General features: G+C 41.2%; 1 long non-coding RNA gene across 5 annotated transcripts; it reads right to left on the bottom strand.

Moving 5' to 3' along the window:
- Nucleotides 1-1,200: 1,200 nt before the first annotated feature.
- LOC135298771 (uncharacterized) lies at nucleotides 1,201-19,578 on the bottom strand. 5 transcript variants are annotated; one of them, XR_010360796.1, is made up of 6 exons: nucleotides 19,157-19,573; nucleotides 18,761-18,927; nucleotides 16,537-18,564; nucleotides 5,406-5,534; nucleotides 2,610-2,712; nucleotides 1,201-1,413 (listed from the first exon to the last, which is right to left on the bottom strand). It is a non-coding gene; the product is annotated as an uncharacterized LOC135298771 (long non-coding RNA). The 5 variants fall into 5 exon arrangements; XR_010360795.1 differs by lacking the exon at nucleotides 5,406-5,534; XR_010360797.1 differs by lacking the exons at nucleotides 2,610-2,712; nucleotides 5,406-5,534 and having other exon boundaries at nucleotides 19,477-19,578.
- Nucleotides 19,579-19,879: the final 301 nt, after the last annotated feature.

Genomic DNA, 19,879 nt, shown 5'->3' with positions numbered 1-19,879 from the left:
GGAGAATCCTCCCTGGGCAGCCTGTTCCAGTGCTCTGTCACCCTCAGGATAAAGCTCTTCCTCATGCTGAGGTGGAACTTCTGGTGTTTTAGCTTATGGCCATTACTCCTGTTCCTGTCGCTGGGCACCCCTGGAAAGAGTCTGGCACCATCCTCTGGGCACCCACCGCTGTGTTATTTATGTGCATTAATGAGATCCCCTTCGGTCCTCTCCAGACTGAAGAGACCCCGGCTCCCACAGTCTCTCCACACGAGATGTTCCAGACCCCTTGTCGTCTTTGTGTCCCTCCGCTGGACCCGCTCCAGCAGCTCCTTGTCTCTCTTGTCCTAAAGAGCCCAGAAGCAGACACTGCCCTCCGGATGTGGCCTCACTAGGGCTGAGTTCTGTACCTGTTCAATAACTGAACTCTGCCCCTCCTGAAGCAATTTTATTTTTCTTTAGGGAGGGGTGGTTTTGCAGAAGGGTTTTTTTCTGGGGTTTTCTTAAGAATCAAAGAAAACGAATGCCAACAGCGGGCTCCCAGCCAGGCGCTCCGCGTTCGCGGACACTCGCCGGAGGAAAACCGCAGCTGTGCGGGAGAAGAGGGTGTTTGGATGGTCCAGCTCCGGCTCCTGCCACCGCCAGAACCATCCTGGGCAGTCGGGCGAGTGGCTTCTACCACCCAAAGCTCCAGCATGGGCGGGCGCGCTGTCGTTCTTCCTCCTCCTCCTCTTCTTCCTCCTCCTGCTGCTGCTCCCCGGAGAGCGCAAGGGGCGCGAATGTGGGTCATGAGAGACGCCACCCAGACGTGACGAGCTGAGATAATAAAAAGGGAGCAGGATGAGGGAAGGAAAACTCGCTCTCTTCCTCCAGGTGAAGAGCCTGTGCAGGCGGCGCCGGTTGTTTCGGTTTCCCAGAGCCGCTGTCGCAGCCGCTCCCCAGCCCCAAAAAAGTCTCCCAAAGGGGCGGCAGTGCCAAAACCCGGTGCCCCGAAGCTCCCGCCGAGCCCCGGGTGGGTGGCGGAACCTCCACGTACAGCTGGGGTAAAGCACCGGAACTGCTGCCCTTTTTGTGCTGTCTCCTACGGTGATGTCAGCTATAAATGGGCATCAATCCCGTCCCGTCTCTCTTTTTTTTGTTTTTCGTTTTTTGTTTTTGACCTTTTACTTGAATATATTTTATGTTAATCTGAGTATCTGTTAATAAAGAAGTCTGCTCGTCCGAACTCTTCTTTCAAGGAGTCTTCAACTGTTCATTTTTAAGGAGACTGCTCGTGTTAATGAGGATTAGACACACTCCTAAAGGCTGTAGGGTCTTGTACCAGCTGTCTAACACACAGACAAGTGTTTGAGGTTTATTAACAGAGTGTCACAGCCAACATGACAGCATCAAAGATTTCCAGAGCGAGAATCATCTCGGGAATGTGAACACAACCTGCAGACAGACAGATATACAAAACAAATATAAGCATATGTACCTTTTAACCCTTCACATCCTCTCTGATATAAAAAGCTGTCATTTATGTAATTCTGTGGAGGGGAAGGGAATGAATCTTTAAACTGGTAAAAATTTTTGTGTTTTGAGATCTAGCATTAAAGAATTTCCAAGGAGGACAACTGGCATTTGTATGGGAAATAAAAATTTCTCCTTACACTTGATACTGCACCATGTTTGGGATGGAACTGTTTGGATGTACCCTTCCCTGACTGTGTTTACACAGACAAAAAAAAGGTAGAAACAAACTCAAACCACATGGAAAATGCTTTTCTGAAGTGATCTGCAATGTTCTTTATAAGCATACCAAATATTATTGCAATTATTTAATATCAATTATTATATGAACTATATTATTACTACTATTATCAACATCATATAAAATTTTAACTTGCCTGTGACCCAATTTGAGAATGCCATACTTAGTATGCGTAGGTATCAAATTTTCCACAGTTTTGGGGCAAAAAGTATGAGGCACTCAAGACACATTCCATTATGCCTGTTCCATTCTCTTCCTACGTAATTTTCTCACATCATTACTTTTATCTATAGAGTACATGTCAAGACTAGAACATTTCATAGCTGCTCTCCTGTTTGAATTTCCAAGTCCTAAGAAAAGACTGAGCTCCTTTCTTTAATTTCTCATTTTCCTTGGTTACATACATATATATACATTATTAGGGAGGCATGCTAATCTCTACTTTGAGCAGCAAACATCTGCAGTTTCTTCCTCAGAATGAGAAATGTTTAGAACTGCAATGTTGACACAGCCAGTCTCTGCAAAGCTACAGTGGTCTTGTGTGGCTGCACACACGCTGTGTAATCTTGAAATTTTCATCTTAGTGTTTGCTGCTGCCAGCATTTCCCATGCATGTTTTGGATTCCTTACATCTACTGCTTGATCTTCTCTGTCTTTCTGAGTCACCTGCAGTTTGCTGAAGCATTACCTTCCCTCTTGTAAGAGGCATACAATTTTTATTTGATCCTTTAATCTGGCTAAGTACGCAAACACATCAGTTTTATCTGCCTGCTTTTAAGTATGCCCTCTCTCCATGCTCGGCCTTTAAGGTTTCCATCAGGCTATTTGCCACCAGGCAAAAGCAGAAAAGAAATAATGTTTGGAATTTTTTGCATACCTAGTGACTTGGAGTACGTGTTCTTTTTGTGGCCTCTCTTTTTATCCAAACAGAATGTAACATTTGTTGTTAATTTTTTTCTGCTTTTTTCTTTAACATCTCACTAGAAAGAAAAATACATAAAATACAATAATTGCAAAAATCCAACTTAATGGATTTCAGATGCTTTCATCTAAACTGCTTACTCCAACAGCCAGCAAATCCAGCTTGCCAGGGAAAGCAGCACTGTCACGTTGAATTCTGTCAGATCTTCCTGTATTTCCTTACAGATAAATAAATACTCCCTGACTGCTCTTGATTGTTAAAGGCAGTGGGGTGTGTGCATCAGTCAAGGCCAGTAAAGTTCAGAAGACTGCTAGTTCAGAGTTCCATAGACAACTGTTTAAAAATGATTTTTCAACCGGGTAAAATCAGTGTTAAATTCTTCAGCTGACCTGTTGAACTCAATTTGGGCTGGGTTTATGTTCAAGCATGCATGCCAAAAACCCATCACCAAAGATCTAGACTGGAGAAACAGACTAGATTGGATTAAATAAAAGTTATTTAAAAGATAGCTAAGAGTTGAAAGTAAACCCTGTGGTCCTGAGCTTCCCAAGTGTGGTTACAAGCCCAGTGCTGGTTCTGCCTCCCACAACTAAACTGGAAGTGTTGCGCTAAGGGAATAAGAAATGACAGAAGTTTTCTGTAAACCTTACACCCTAAATGAAAAATCAGAAAGTGTGGATTCAAAATGAACTTAAACCCCATCGTGGGAATGAGCTCCACAAGATCTTATGGAATGTGCTAGCAAAGTCTCTAAGCTCCATTTTAAGAAAAATTATACTTTCCCTTTAAATAGCCTTTAAAGTATTACCATGGGTGCTGGTTTAGAAGCTTTATTCAAATCTTCTGAACCCTCTATTCACCACTTGGCAAACCCCTTTGGGGATGCTGTGCCAAATTTTGGGCTCCTCAGTACAAAGACACATGGGCACACTGGAGCAGGTTCTGGAGCAGCCCCAGAGATGGTGAAGAGACTCAAGCTTCTGGTGTAGGAGGAAAGCCTGAGAGAAGCCCTGAGGGTCTTTTCAATGTGCATTAATAGCTGGTGAGGAAGTAAAGTACAGCAGCTGAGGAAAGACCCATTGCCAGATCAGTTGCATCTGTTGCAAGAGTAATTTTTGGCAACTGGAGTATTACTCTTTAAATTACTGCAGGTAAATCTGAGCAGCACTCAGAGATCAGATCTTTTAAGTAAAATCTCCCATTTAGTTCATATAGGATCAGAAAACAAGGGTATATGATAACTCATAACTTTCTTCTGTGAAAATTTCACACTGCAACTAAATTGATGTTCAGTTTCATGGGGTCTGAGGGGACTTCATGACCCCTAGCAATGTCAGAAAAAGTTTGAAACTAAGTATATTTTAGCAACTAAATACTCTGCATTTAAGCAAAATGAGGGAAGAGAAGTAATTCATAATTTTATAAATTTTATGACCAGATGCTTCTTAATCTTGAGCAATGGATGAGAAGAAATGGCTGTAGGTTGTGCCAGGGAGGTTTAGATTGAATATTAGGATCAAAGGGTCATCCAGCATTGGAGCAGGCTGCCCAGGGAAGTGGTGGAGTCACCATCCCTGGAAGTATTTAAAAAATGTGTGAATGTGGCACTTGGGGACATGGTTTAGGGGTGAGATTGGCAGTGTTGGGTTGATGGTTGGACTCCATTATTTAAGAGCGATTTTTCCAACCTAAATGATTCTATGATAGTGTGATTTAAAGCTTCTTTTAAAATCCTTTAATATTTTAATATCCTGGATATTAAAATTCAAATAAAAAAGCTGCTTTTAAATATGGTTCACCTTAAATATGACAGGTCCCCTCAGTTTCTGCAGAGAGCATAGTACTTCAAAAGAGCAATGTCATCCCAAAGCAAAGATCAGCCTTGCCTAAAGAGAAAGCTTGCTTTCTTTTTGATTAGGTGTGAAGATTTTTGCAGTATGTGTTTGATGGCATTATTTCATTTTTAGATATATTTTGGTACATTTTTATAATGTAGGATTTTACATTTTTATAATGTACTTTTAAAAATGCATATGGTAATTTTTTCTCATTTTTCTTTACAGCTGTAATCAGTATGACTCCTCATTTGTCTGCATCATGTATTCATGATTGGTAGATTGCTGCTATCAGTGTTCTTAAAAGCACTGAATTAATAAATGAATGTCTAACGAGTCTCAGCTAGGTGCCATTGGAAAATGCATTTCCATTCTCTAAGGAATTTATACAGGCACTGAGCTGAAGAATTTGATTTGCCTCATTTCTTTGGTTCTCTTAACCTGGAAGGAGTCTTCAAAATGTCATTGTAATTCCTTACACTATGCAGATTATATCAGGAAATATCTCAAGAAGTTTTACCACAGCAAATTCTGAATAAATTTATGGAACACCTCATTATGCACTACTCTTAATAAGCAGTCTTTACTTTTGCTTTGATTCTGCACCCTTATTTTGTTAGCCTTTTTTTCCACTCACACATTTGTACTAAAATATGTGATTGTTGTTGTAGTCCTCTTCAGAATCCAGCTCCTGGCAGCACTGAAAGACACATTTGCTTTGTTTTCTGCTTTGGTGGTAAACCCTACTTTGGTTTTGGGCAAAACAAAGGTGCCTGACATGAGCAAACAGAAAACACTACAAATCATGTTTCTTCACCTGGGCCCTGTTCACTGAAAGCCAAGTTTAAATTCATGAGGTCAGATATCTGTGCCCTTGCAGAGTGTGCTGGAAGGAGGTGTCTTTGCAGGTGCTCACCTGCCTTGCTGTGCTGCACCCAAAGGATTCTGTGAGCCTGTGGAAGCAGCTGCTCCCAGCCCTTCCCTCACCACATTCAGCTTGCACTGCAGTTGTTTTTAATGTGCTGTTCAAACTCTCCAGCCAACCCTGGTCCAAAAGAAGCACAAGATCCAGAAATAACTCCATATTAGAGTTTTGAGAGGGATTATGAGAGGTTTTCTGCATAAAACTCTAGTATGATCTCAGCGGATGTTTTGAAATCCCCAGCAAATTGCTTCTCACAGAGGCTGGATTAAGATCCGTGGAGTAAATGCTGTGCTACATCACAGCAAGGAATAAGTAACAAAAACTTGAATCATTACTATTATTATTATTTAAAAACCAGCTCACAGTTGGTAGATATGGTGATGCTTCAGTCTTTCAGTTCTATTGTACAGTTTGAACTGCAAAGGTTAGAGATGCTCCTGTAATGGACACAGGAGCCATGTAATCTCCCTCTGGCTTTTAGTACTTCTTTAGATCACAACACTGAATCAAAAACAGAAGAGAACACAGAAGCCTGAGGATTTTGGCAAAGTCATTGTTTCCCAGAGACCACATAGCAACTGGTGGCTACACAAAAAGGGAAAAAAAAGGAAAAAAAAATAAGGGGAAGATTGTGTCTTTGAAAATTCGTGCTGTATTTGGTTTTCTTTTTTTTAATAGCTTATGTACATTTTGGAAGCTATATTAATTTTGGCTCACCTGAAACATTTCTATTATAGCCACTAATTCCTTATATTTTTCTATCATGCATATATGTTTGCTACCTCATTTTCTTTTCAATATAGCTCCTCCTGAATTAATGCTTTTCTAGGATCAAGAGAGAGGAGGCTCTGTGGGAGGGAGGAAATTTAATAGGCCTTTGTGTAGGATGATGAGCAGGTCAAGGAAGAGAAGGTGATCTTCATGTTTTAGAAGGAAGGAGAAGGACAATATCAAAATAATGAAGTGAATAAAACAGAGGATGGAACAGCAGAAAGCGAAAGGAATGGGGACTAAGAGCCTGTTTTAGAGAAACAGGAATCAGTGGCAAATAAATGCCCAGGGAGACAGTCCCTACAGAGCAGTAATTAATCTGTTCCTGCTTTAGGAACAGAATGGAAACAGGAATAAAATATTTAGAAGATTGCAGTTTTACCAACCTGCAGTGTCTTTCATCAGATTATTAGAAGTCGTGCACCAAGGAACATTCTTTTACTTATTTACCTGAAGAGTCACAAAGTGATCAAGGATTGTCTGACTGGATTGGCTGTGGTGTTTTGCATATCAGGGCACTCAAACTGACTACTTTGCAAAGCAGCCAGGTGCTCTAAGACAGTAGCTCATTGTTAGGCATCAGGCACTGTGGAAGCCAGTATTTCCTGAAGATACAAATCTTTTACATAATACTTTCTGTATTATCCCCTACATACTATCCCCACCAGATTTATGAAACCTGTGATTCACCACTGATCCGATTACACCAGTTAGCACCAGCTGAAAACAAAGAAAGTACTTGCACCTCAAAATGCTGTGAACATCTAGCTTACTCAGGGGAGATGGGAGACCAGAAGAAAATCTGCAATCTGGTAGCAGGGACCCTATATTAGGACATAGAATTAAGGTGAAATTAGGAGATAGAATTAAGGAATTAATTGAGCAAAGTTGGGTCTAAACAATCTCCATTGCATCATGTCCATCTTGGTTTGGTAACGCTTGAGCAGATGGTAATACATTGATAAGAGGTGCCACTGATGTTGCAACCATTCATCTGTGGAAGTACCAGCAAGGGACACGAGGCCAGTCCCAGCTGTTACCTCGATGGATAGTCTGTGTGGAATTCACCTTCTTTATGCTGATAAGAGGTGAATCACAGGATGAATCGATGGAGTTGTGTGGTGACTTAACGATGATGTCGAGTGATCACCCCAAATGTTATAGTAAAAATAAGAGCATTGTTAACTCTGCAGCTGCCAGCCACTTACTCACATTTCTGTAAATGAGGATTAGACACCATTGTGGAAACTATTGATTTACATATGGCCAGATAAATGAAATTCAACTTGTGGTATGTTATTGCACATAAAAATCCCCAGCAGTATCCTAACACTTGAAAATATTGCAAGAATTCCGATCCAGACTATGATGCACTGCAGCCACATTATCCTGTCTAGAATTATCTTTCATTACTGCTATCTGCGGCAGAGTTTCATAATTGTACTTAAGTATTGTTTCACTCTGGCTCTGGTAGTACAATCCTAATAAATGCAAAAAGGTCCCAAAGATCCAGAGTCTTTTTTAAAACTTATTCTAGGAGTTCTCATAAATGCTAAATTCACAGAGAAAATTTCAGAAAAAACATTCCTGAAAGACTTTGGTTTTCTCACATTCATGCACGGAAGGCCAGAGAGATGTTCAATAGGATTGTTTTAATGAATGATCTGCATCAGATGAAGAAGCTGTATACTTCAGGTCAGTAAAAAATGCCAAAGGAGGAAGAAAACAGTAAAAAGTTAGCAATGAATATCGTATTTTCTTGACTTTTGGTCTATTTAAGGCATGGACTTCTTTTCATGTGGGAAAAGAAGAGAGATGGGAGAATCCTGCAGAAATAATTGCATGATTGTGATTATTTAACAGCCAAGGAGGCACTGGGAATCCTTAGACAGAGCTTCCCAAATCATGGCACATGCCAGTGGTGGCACACAGACCACTGCCAAGTGCTGTTCAGGAAAGAGACAAGAACTGCTGCTGCCTCAGGGTTTTCAATAGCAATGTCAGGTGCTGCACATCCTCCCCTTTAGGCCTGTCCAGGGATCCCAGAGCACACAGGCAGAGGCCTCTGTGAAGGAACTGGTGAATCCTCCTTCAGTTAGCAGACTGTAAATCTGAGGGAAGATGAACAGTCTAGGATATGCCATGTCCTACACTTCAATTATTGTGTCCTGGTAGATATTATTACTTTTTAAAGTATATCTAATTTTGCACTGTAATAATTTTTTAAATTATTCTTAATTAAGTCTCTTTTTTAAAATCATGCAATTTCTAATTACTCTGCCAAATTCATCACTAATGGGTTCCCTATACATTAAAAAGCTAGCTTTCTTCTGCATGTTTCCATTTCTTTGTCATGTTCTTATGAGCTTGCAAATCTGTAAGCACTTTTCTCCATTTGCAGGCCAGTGGGGGAGGTCAGGATGTTTATAAAGACCTGGAATTCCAAAAAATTCATTTTGTATTTTAGTTTTGATTACTACCACTTAAGTGTAATGACAACATCCATCCAGTTAAAAGTCCAGCTTCATTGGAAATTGGGGTTTTTTTCCAGTGAAACACTGCTAATCAAAAATGTATGAGCAATGCTTTCATAAGTAAAACAAAACAAAAAAGAAGGTAAAATAGTCTCATAAAATAAAATAAATAATGGAGAGTGAACAACTTTCTGTTCTAACATGGCCATCTGTCATTTATAAAGACATCACCCCATTAACCTGTCTAATCAACTCCATTCTTTTTTCAAAGTTGGTTAGGTAAGTTTATGAGGAGACATAGATGTTCTCTTGATTAAATCTGTTGTAAAATGGCATTCCTGGTGTTCTGCTTTGTGTGCATTTACACATATAAAGGTAATTACAAGTACATATCACTACTGTAAATTCCATGCTTGTCATATTACAGTACATGACATTTTCATTTCCTCTTGGTGAAAATGAAATCTGATATATTCTGTTCAAGCAATAATGACCAATTAGAATTTGTTATTATTAATGTTTACCCAAAAGTACTCCAAGTCGTGGGGTGGTTTCCTTCAAGGCAGCTGAATTTATAACGTGGAAAAAAGGGGGTTGACATGTTGCTATACCACCTTCAGCCATTCCCTCTCAAGCCTGGTTACCCCTTTGCTCTACAGCAAACATGTAGATCCTTATAAAAAACCCACAATGTAAGGAAGAATATTACTAAGTTCAAGTTTAGAAATGAAAACTCTGAGATTAGCTCAGCTGGTCAGAGCCTGGTGCTAATAATATTGACAAGGTTTTGGGTTCGATCCCTGTATGGGATATTCACTTAAAAGTTGGACTCTATGGTCCTTGTGGGAGCATTCCAACTCAGAATATTCTGTGAAAACATTCCTTTTTTTATGTGACACCATTCTCCTTGCAGAAATTTCAGAAGTCTGTCTCTGACACTTCCTCCCTGGTATTTTGCTTTTATCACTGGAAGCGGAGCTCAGCTGTCCTGTGGCACTCGGAGGCAGTTGAGTTGCACCAGTCCTGGTGCAATGTGGTAAAGTTACCCACACCAGGATTGCTTAGTGGCCATGGGTGCCACCAGCAACTGGGGAAGTTATTGGACCCTCAGAAGAACTGCCCAAAAATGAATCCAAACTGTGCTGTCCCTGGGAATCATAACAGGAAGGTTTCTGTAGTGCATGGTCAAAGTTTATGGAGATAGCTCAAATACCAAGTACATTTTAAATGCTTAACTGGTCACTTAGGGAAGCCCCAAATAGGTTGACATAAATAGGCATTTGACAAAATGCCATTTTTGTCACTCCAAATTTCAGCATTTGGATTATTTTTTTAATTGCCTACTTCTTTTGTTTAAAATAGCAGACACATCCTCAAATCCTGAGATGTGTAGATTTACTCAGATTTGTGTAGATTTTTCTAAAAAATCCTTCATGGTGGTGGAAAGCACCCTTACTTTTAGAGGGATTTGAATCTGAGAATGAAAACTTGTTATAGTTGAAGTCTTCTCTCTAGAAACTTTCCTCTCTAGACGTAACCTCAGAGATGGACAACACACAAACCCATAGCGAAGAGAGGAGGAAAACCAGCCCCATATTCTATGGAGAGAGAGAGGGTTAAAAAGAGCAAACAGTTGGAATTATGTTGGGGCATGTCATAAGACAGAAAGCAGAAGATAATTTTGGGGTGCTCCCTTTGGAAGATGGAAGCAGATCTGCTCTACTCTCAGTGAAATTCAGTGCAGGAAGCTGGCTGGGGAGTGTTACAACTCAAGGACTGTCTAGCACATCTCTTGACATATCTCAGAGTATTAGAAATCCAAAGGCAGCCTAAAAATATTCATATATAAATTAAATACCTATAGCCTAGTGTCTAGCATAGAGACAGAAGAATGGAGAATCTGGCTGGCCACTTTTTCCTCTTTCCCAGGTCATAAGCACCCTTGTCACAATCACAGACATAAGGTGGCAGCTGCTTCATCACCTTTTTCTCCCTCTGAAGGAAACTGACACTTGACAAAACAAGGAGTAGGCTTATGTCACCTTTATGATCTGAAAACAGCAGGATGTGATACTATGCAGCAGCTATTTTTAAAACTTTAAAAATTGTGCGGTTTTGAATGATTTGTGCTTTACTGGCTCTTCCCTTAATACATTTTTTTTCTCAGAAGTGGAGAGAGAGAGTAGTACCAGATGCAGAGAGTAGAAGCAGTAGTGGCAGACTAGAAACTGAACTTCTGCTTCTTCTGGTAGCCAGCAGACAGGATGTCATGAGAATTTGTGGATACCCCATCCCTGGAAGTGTTCAAAGCCATTCTGGAGGGGGCTTTGAGCAACCTGGTTTAGTGGGAGGTGTCCCTGCACATGGCAGGCAGGTTGGAATGAGATGATCCTCAAGGGCCCTCCCAACCCAAATCACAGAGTGATCTGTGATTCATGGCAGGCTGCTCTGAAGGGCAAAGGGCCACAGAGACTGGTCAGTCTTGGATGCCAGCCTCCTGAAACACAGGGACCATCCACCCAGAACTGCAGGAAAATGGCTGTACACAGAGGGCAGCCAGACTGGTTGAACAGGAAACTCCTCACTCAGTTCCAATGTGACAAGGAAGTGTGTGGGGCTGGAAGTGGGGCTGGGCTGAGCAGTAGAAACAGAAGTTTTGTGGCTCTGCAGGGATGGAGTTGGGTGTTGCTGCTGCACGTTGCCAGACAGGGTGTCAAATCCACAGCTGTGGAAATTTTTAAAAAACTGGAATGCATAAAACCCTGAACAACCTGGCTGAACTTTCCAACCTAAATTACTAACAATTCTATATTCTTTACAGAAATCAGAGTTGAACAGGCCAGCCTAGACCATTTTCCTCAGGGCACTGTCCATCTGAGTTTTACTCTACAGAAAGGCTACTCACCACTTTAACTTACTCGTATGAAATGAACCTAACTTAAACTTAATCATTTCTGTTTCACTTCTGGCAGTCTTTCTTTTCAATTTGTGTGACATGTATGTACCTGTATACGCATTTCTTTCTTGAAGGGGATGTCCATTGACAAATCAGGATCTGCATTATTATGAGGATTTAAAGATGGAATCAATGAACACCCTGATTAAATGTAGGGTAGAATTGGGTTTTTTTCTAAAGGAATACAGGCTGAAGTCTACATTTTTGTTGTTTCTTTCTATGTGCACAGGCAGTTTATAAATGTATAATATGATATTTTGTAATGAGAGGTATTTCAGGTTCTTGTTAAAAATTGTCTTATTTTGAATATTGGTAGTTATATATATATAAAGATTTACAAATGTTTTCTGATAGCCAGTCAAATCAGAATAAAAAAATCCATGTACTGTTAGCATGATGTAAAATAAAGAATACAAGAGCAGCAGGAATTTTCTACAACAATCACTGCACTTTTTATACAACATTTTATATAAATTTTATAAAAATATTTATAGCAGGGAAGTGAACTAGATGACTTCTTGATGGCACTTCCTGTAAAATATTTCTATGATTTTTTTGTCAGGATATCCCATTACTACAGACGTAAGCCCAGGGTTGAGAAGCCTTTCTGCATCAGTTCATGCATATTGAAATATGGTGAGGTCTCTTTAGTTAGATCATTGTATTTAGCTGAAAAAGATCCAATAAAGAAGGCCTAAGTGCAGAAATAAAGATTTACATGATCTGGTAGTGCAGCTGGACTGATTTTCATGAAAATGTCATGGGTGTTTTTCCCCCTTTTATATTTTAAGTACACTTCCAGTAGAATGGCAAGGATATGTATCCATTTCAAAAGAATCTCTCTTTTTCAACTTAAAATTTGTATCTTAAAAGGATACAGAATTAAAATAGGTGCTATCAGATGTTAGCATGTAACCTCACTGTTTAAATTTAATAAACATAGTAAATTGGAGTCCTGCTTAAAGAAAGAAGCAAAAACTGAACAAAGGGTTTGGGATTCAGATATGAAAAGTAACTCTAAGGATCTACATGTTTTTAAAGGCTTGAATTCCAGCATTACAGGAGTGTGAACCTTGTTAGGGACTGGATATAGTATCATTCTAGTGATAAGTCTATTTGCTGCTTTTTGAAAAAGAATTTTCCACTAAAATCATGCCTGCCATATTTCCTCCATTCCTTGCTTTCCTCAAATATTTTGAAGGCACCCATCATCTTTAATATAAGCTGTGAAAGGGATGATTTGGCCCTGGGACCACATATGCAGCAGTTCCTATGACACTTCAGACAGCTGGTAGTCTGAAAAGTGCAATTAGAAAACTCTTATGTGAGCAAATAATCATGTTCTCCACTTACTAAATTAATTTAATGGGCCACATTGTAAAATTACACTGCAAACCATTCCTGGTCCTTGAGATGAAACATGCTACTCTTCAAATAATGCTGTACAGTGAAATATTTATTCCTTGAAAGGAAAAAAAAAATCACAGAAATATCTTAATTTAGCTGTGGTACCTGATCTTTCATATTTTTAACATATGGACCCAGTAAAAGTGGTGATTGGGTAAATAGACATTCAGGCATATGCCTTTTAGACAAAAACTTTCAAAGTCTCATTTTCTTAATTTGAAGTGGGTGCTGGATAAAATGCATGAGGAAAGTCAGATTTTTTTGCCAACTGCAGCATAGTGGAAATCTTCTTGCATAATGAAGTGTTAACTAAGTCATGCTTTTGGAGAATGATTTAAAGTGTGATTCCAGCACCAAGAGACTCTGAAAAAAGCAGGGCACCATGGTGCCTCAGTAATTTCAGCATAGGATTTGCTGAGTTTGCAAGGAAAAAAGGTGGGAATGTTTGGTTTGGGATTTTTTCCCCTTCCTAATTTCCAGCTGCCCAAACTCCTCCTCTGAGGTTTTTTCATTTCATGCATGATTAAGTGGAATAAATTATCATCAGACTAAGTTGCTAAGTTGCTATGATTGACTATAGCTCAGTTGGTAGGAGAGAAGAAGCGATTTTAAGCTGCACCAAAGGCAAATGTGGTGGGCAATAACTGATACAGAAAATTCTTAACCACCTCACTAGGGCTCTTTTACAAAATAATATAGGAGAATCAGATCTTACAGAATAGCATAATAATGAGCTAAAACAAGCTTGTATAAAAAAGATGCATGCTGTTCCAGTTAACGGGAAAACTCATGAGCAATTTTATGGATAAATTCCAGACTGTTCTATCAAACATCAGGAAAAAAACCCAGGGAACTGAGAAGCCATCGGGTAAATAAAATTTTGATAATCAATCCTTTGCTTAGGATAGAAAATAAGAAAAGGAAGAAAGAATACACAAAAATGCCCTAAAGCAGGTAAAGGTGAACAATCACCTGAAGCATAACCTAAAAGAGCAGAGGATTATGGACCACAGGCACTATCTGCCCCCCCACCCTGTTTAATTTGCAGAAGTGAAAAATTAAGAGGCAGTGGCCTCTTTTCCCTAGAGAGGCCACATTTAATTGTACTTACACCAAGAGACCATTATTTTGTCTAAATAGCTTTCTGCTCTTTCAACCAGAGGACTCTTAGGCCTCTGGCTCTACCTGTGCCCCCCAAAGCAGCAGCAGAAGGAAATGGGTGGGGATTCTGGGGGAGAGGGCAGGAGTGGCCACTCCCAAGGCAGGGACTAATGTGAGAGATGAGAGGGGCTGGAAATTCACTGTGCTCCCTCTTATTACAAATGCTGGGAAATGATCCATGCTAGCAAGTTTTTTCTTCATAATTTATGTGCTATGCCATGGTGTTTTGCTACAGTGGGATCCAAATTATTCCAAGTATTTTTAATTAACGAGGACCCATAAAGGAAGAATTATATATCCATGCAAGAAAATAGGACAGCAGGGAGGTTCTCATGTGAGCCAGGGCTCTGAAGAAAATGTTGCCAATAAGGCATAAGGCTGCCTGCATTTGGACTTACACAGTGCTGTAAATACTTTGACTTAAATAATACAATTTTGAAGCAAAATCAAAAGCAGAGAATTGCACAGGCTGTAGAAGTGCTGTAGAAAAGCATATCCTCACCAAAAATGAACCCAGTGTGACAAAGTCCTCAGACCTTGATTTTTTTCTGCCTAAATTACACCTGAGCTCCAAAGAAATTCACTCCCAAAGAAATTCAGGTTTGACTAATCTATTCCTTAATACCTGCTTGTTGTAGGCAAAAATAAAGTGCTATACATATCAAAACTAAATATTTTTTTCCTAAATTTGAGTATTTTAATAAAAATTTAAGTAAATTTGCCATGGAAGTGGGCCATCAGGATCTGGCAGTGCCGAGGTAGAGAGCTGTCTTGGCTTTTTTGCTATGCAAGTTATTTCTGTAGCTATACCCTGCCTGTAAGATTTGCTAAACTAGAAGTGCAAAAACAGTTGTAGGAGTTATCTGAGAAGGGGACAGGAGGACTTAAAACAAAGAGCTTGTGTTTTACTTTGCTTGTAAGGTAAAAACAAAGGGAAATTTGGGGATAATGTGTATTATGTATACTTTATGATAACTAAAATAAAAGGGAAGATACTTTTTTATCTGGAAAGAATAATTTTCTTAATTCAGATGCTAAATAAAATTATTATAATTTCTCCTTCAACATGGAGTACATAAATAAGTTATACAGGAATACTGATTTTGTTGTGCAGTACATTCATAAATATTAGATAAAAAAAGAATCTCAGTTACAGAAAGCAACAAAAGCTGTTGCAGTCACTTGGGTTTTCCTTTTATTAAAATAAATTAGTAGTCTTGCTTGGATTCTTTAAAATAATTTCTATCCAGAAGTTAAACATATTTAAATAAATGGACTGAATAGATTTCCAAAGAAAGAAAGGCCCAACATTACTGTCAGATTTATGAAGAAAGTTCCTTGTTTTTGTTTTAGTAGATTAAAAAATATATTTTGAAAAAGGCACAGTTTATGTTGATTACTTGATCATAGTTTGTATGGTCAATGTATAAAAAAAATGGTTTCTAGAAAAGAGTTTGTTTTGGCAGGAATTGAAAGTTTTCACTGATGGTTTAAAAAAAAAGATACCACAAGATTACATTTCTTAGGAACATTTAAAAATATCTTTGTCATGTAGCAATAAAAAAGTGTTATTGAAAGCTTGATCATTTAAAGAGAACTAATATAAATCCATTTTGCTCAGACTGGATATCTGAAAGGACAAGACTGAACAAGACCTTCATGCCCCTTTTTTAAAAAGGGACAAAGTAATATCCTGAAGTATTGATTGAGCTGTGCACTCTCAGTTCTCCTTGGCTTTAAAGGTGCCCTACTCTGTCTGCAGTGTGTGATAAGGGAAGTGACTTCTCCTTTCTTAAACCTATGTAAAGATCTTTGAGACTGATTTGATTTTATTTGATTTAGGGAAGCTGAGAACAGGAAATTTCTGGCACTTCCATTGTCCTTATCATGATTATTAGCAAAGGGCACTACAGAACCTCTTCATGTTTAGGAAACTCTTTGCAAAGGCCATTAATTTTGGGTGGTATAGACAGGATCTCAAAAGTTTCATGGGAATGGACAAAGCTAGAGGGGAGGGCAGACTTGGCTTCCTCTATGTTTCCACAGATTTACCAGGAGCTACATAAAACATCCTGGCTTCTGAAGTAGGAAATCATGTTTATTCCTAAGTGGGAGTTACAACTCTTCAAAAGGAGACAAACAGTTCCTTTTCTCACAAAGCCTTTCAGCTAGAAATAGAAATTAAATAGACCTTAGGATTTAAAGTGTGAACTTCTTTAGCCCTTACTTATTTTCTTTACACATATATTTGAAACCCAGTTCTAGTGTAGACATGTATTTCATAAACAGTTCTCACCATAGGAAATAATTTTGTCTGAGATGGTGGATATGAAAAACACATTTCAGAGCTTACCTTCACTCTTGTCTCCTGCCAGTCAGCAGGAGCCTTCATGGGCCAGTCTGGTGGGACAGTGGACAGGAACACCTCTGCTGCTTGTAGCCTCTGGTGAAGCCAGCTTTATTTGGAGAAGTTCCAAAGCCTAACGAAGCCCTTTGCTCAGCACTGCTGGTGCTGCACCTGGAGAACTGTGAAAGCCCAGGTGGCCAAGAAGGCCAATGGCACCCTGGCCTGCATCAGCAGGTGTGGCCAGAAGGACCAGGGCAGTGATCATCCCTGTACTCGGTACTGCTGAGCCTGCACCCCAAATCCTGTGCTCAGGTCTGGAGCCCTCACTACAAGAGGGACACGGAAGTGCTGGAGTGAACCCAGAGAAAGGAAATGGATTTTGGGAAGGGCCTGGAGCAGAATTCTGATAAGGGAGATGAGGGTGTTTAGTCTGCAGAAGAGGAGCCCCAGGAGAGCCCTTAGTGCTCTCTGAAACCACCTGAGAGGAAATTGTAGCCAGATAGGGGTTGGTCTCTTCTCCCAGGTAGCAAATGACAGGACAAGAGCAAATTGCCTCAAGCTGAGCCAGGGGAGGCTGAGATTGGATAATTAGGAAAAATATGTTATCAAGCTGTGGAACAGGCTGTGTGGTTAAGTGGCAGAGTCACCATCCCTGGAAGCATGCATAACCCATACACAACCCATCTACTTTCGCAGTTTAGATGTGGCACTTGGGGACGTGGCCTAGTGGTGGGCTCGGCAGTGCTGGGTTGGCGGCTGGACTCGATGATCTTTAACCCCTGAAGGCCCTTTCTGGGCCGCAGCACTCCGTGACGGGGTGCGAATCCCGGCGCAGGGACCGGCACCAGGCCGCAGTGCAGCTGTGGCGCCGCTGCGGTGCCGCGCTCCGCACGGCAGGCGGCGCCGGCGAGCGCTCGGCGGGGCGCGGGGCGGGAGATCCAGAGCCGCTGGATCGCCCGGCGCTGCCCGGATCCTGGCGCTCCACGGCCTCCCGACTGCCCCGCACTCATCCCGCTGGGAGATCTGCGCCGCTGCGGAGACCTGGCACGGGCAGCGGGAGGTTAAATCACAGCTGACGCTGTTTCATGGCCCCCTCCCGGCAGGAAAAGCTCCGTAGGCGCAGAGAGGAGGGGAAAGGAACCAAGCGCCTTGAGGCACAGGTTTCACGGTGGTCGCATGGCTCAAGTACGCTACAGGTACATCCTTATGGGAAATAAATACAAACGCGTACATCCTGCTCTCTGAGGAGGAACACGCTGGGTTTTGTGCCACGTTAACAAAGTCCCGGTAAAATTACTGGGGGCACCCTGCAGGAAAGCACCCTCCAAGCTGTTCCATTCCTTCAGCCACGCAGACCAAGTGTTACAGCCTTGAAGGCAGTTCTCAGTTTACTGTTACCATCTTCATCCCTCTCCCAGTTAAGGAGCTGAAAAACACACATTTTTGCTGGAACTTTTTTCCAATGTACAGATGGAGACATGATGCACAGGTTTTGCCATGGCAGAGTTTGCTGAGAGTGGGATATCCTGGGAACCCAGATACCTGAGCTATTCCTGCCTGCAGTCGCCACCCTGTGGGTTTCTCTCAGAAACCAAACTGAAGCAGGGAACTTAAAATGTGCTTTCCAGTTATTGGCTCCTGTGACACTGTGCAGACAATCCCTATGAGTGCTGCTGATGGGGGAAACCACAGCCCTGGCCAGAGATAGGACACAACAGCAAAGATCTCATCTGTCACCCACAGGCTGCAGTCTCAGCAGGACTTGGCTGGTACTCGTGCCTTGTGCTCTTCTTCTTCATGGAGCTGGCACTCACAGTGGCTTTTGAAGGAAAGGGAAATACTCACGAATATGAATCAGTGCAGTAGGAATTGCAATGCTGCTTCTTTAACTGGCATGAGGGTCATGTTTCGTGATTTATTTCTGTACCAGAGGCCAAGGTTATATTTAAAGTGCCCTTTGTATGCTTGCTGGGATTGAGGCAGGCAGATGAGCAGACACAGGTCTCAGAAGAACTGCTGATTTCAGAGCTGGTCCTGAGGATGAACAGCAAGATACAAAAGCAATTTTGTCAGTGAGCAATGCATTTACACATATATATTGCATTTCCAATGGAGCAGGTGATGACTGCCCTGTGCAGACAGGGACACAAGGGAATAACTGTGTGGGGAGACAGATTTTTGCCCATGCAATGATTTGGGGAAAGGGAATTAGAATAACTTTGCAGCTCACCTGCCATCTCACCCCCAGCTTTTACTGTTGCCCAAGATGTCTGTGAGAATTTTGGTAGGAAGGGACATGATGAAAAGCCGTTGTGGTCCTGCATTTGTAATTCTGTGTTATGGTTTAATCCCAGCCAGCACTTCAGTCCCACAAAGCCACTCAATCACTCCTCTTCCCTGGTTAAAGGGGGAGAGCATCATAAGAGTAAAAGTGAGAAAACACATGGGTTAAGAGAAAGACAGCTTAATAGGTAAAGCAAAAGCTCCACACACCAGCAAAGGAAAAGCAGGAATTCAGTCACTACTTCCCATGGGCAGGTGTTCAGCCACCCCCAGGAGAGCAGGTTACTTGGGAGGACAAACACCATCACTCTGAATGTGCTTCCCTTTTGCCTTTCCCCCTCACCTTTACGTGCTGAGCATGACCCCATACGTTGTGGGATGTCCCTTGGGTCACTAGGGTTGGCTGTCCTGGCTGTGTCCCCTCCCAGCTCCTTGTGCACCCCCAGCCCCCACTGCTGGGGTGGGGGGAGAGGCACAAAAGGCCTTGGCTCTGTGTAAGCCCTGTCAGCAATAACAAAAACATCCCTGTGTTCCAAGCACTATTTCCAGCACAAATCCAAAACACAGTTCATGCCAGCTACCGAGGAGAAAAGTAAATCTACCCCAGCCAAAACCAGCACAGCCTGGTTCTGTGAGAGAGCCCAGTTACTAAAAAGGACATACAAGGAGGTCCCCTAACCACCATGTCCTCCTAACCAGTCCTTTTCCTTTAGCATCCAAGAGAGACACAATCTTCACCCAGCAAGGCTGCAAATAAAACCAAATGGGTTTTATTTATTTACCTCAAAATCTCCACAGCTGTGTACTCATTCCAGATAAATACCTACACAGCATGAGAGACAGGTTTTCTTGGTGTCAGGCAATTAAACCTTTATCAAGGTTTAAGCAGAAACACCAGGTTACAAATCATTGTCATCAAACATTGCTGGAGGTTATGTTTGCCTGATTCTTTTCCACAGCTTACTACCCGTGTCTTTCTGGAATATACTCTTTTAGATTTGTCAGAGAGTAACACAGAACTTGAATTCAGGTATACGAATGAGTCTTAAAATACTGGAAATAACAA

This window comes from Passer domesticus, chromosome 4, assembly GCF_036417665.1.
Source record: "Passer domesticus isolate bPasDom1 chromosome 4, bPasDom1.hap1, whole genome shotgun sequence".
In the NCBI taxonomy this organism is placed as follows: Eukaryota; Metazoa; Chordata; class Aves; order Passeriformes; family Passeridae; genus Passer; species Passer domesticus.
The sequence above is the reverse complement of the archived record's forward strand: the minus strand, read 5'-3'. Positions and strand labels throughout refer to the sequence as shown.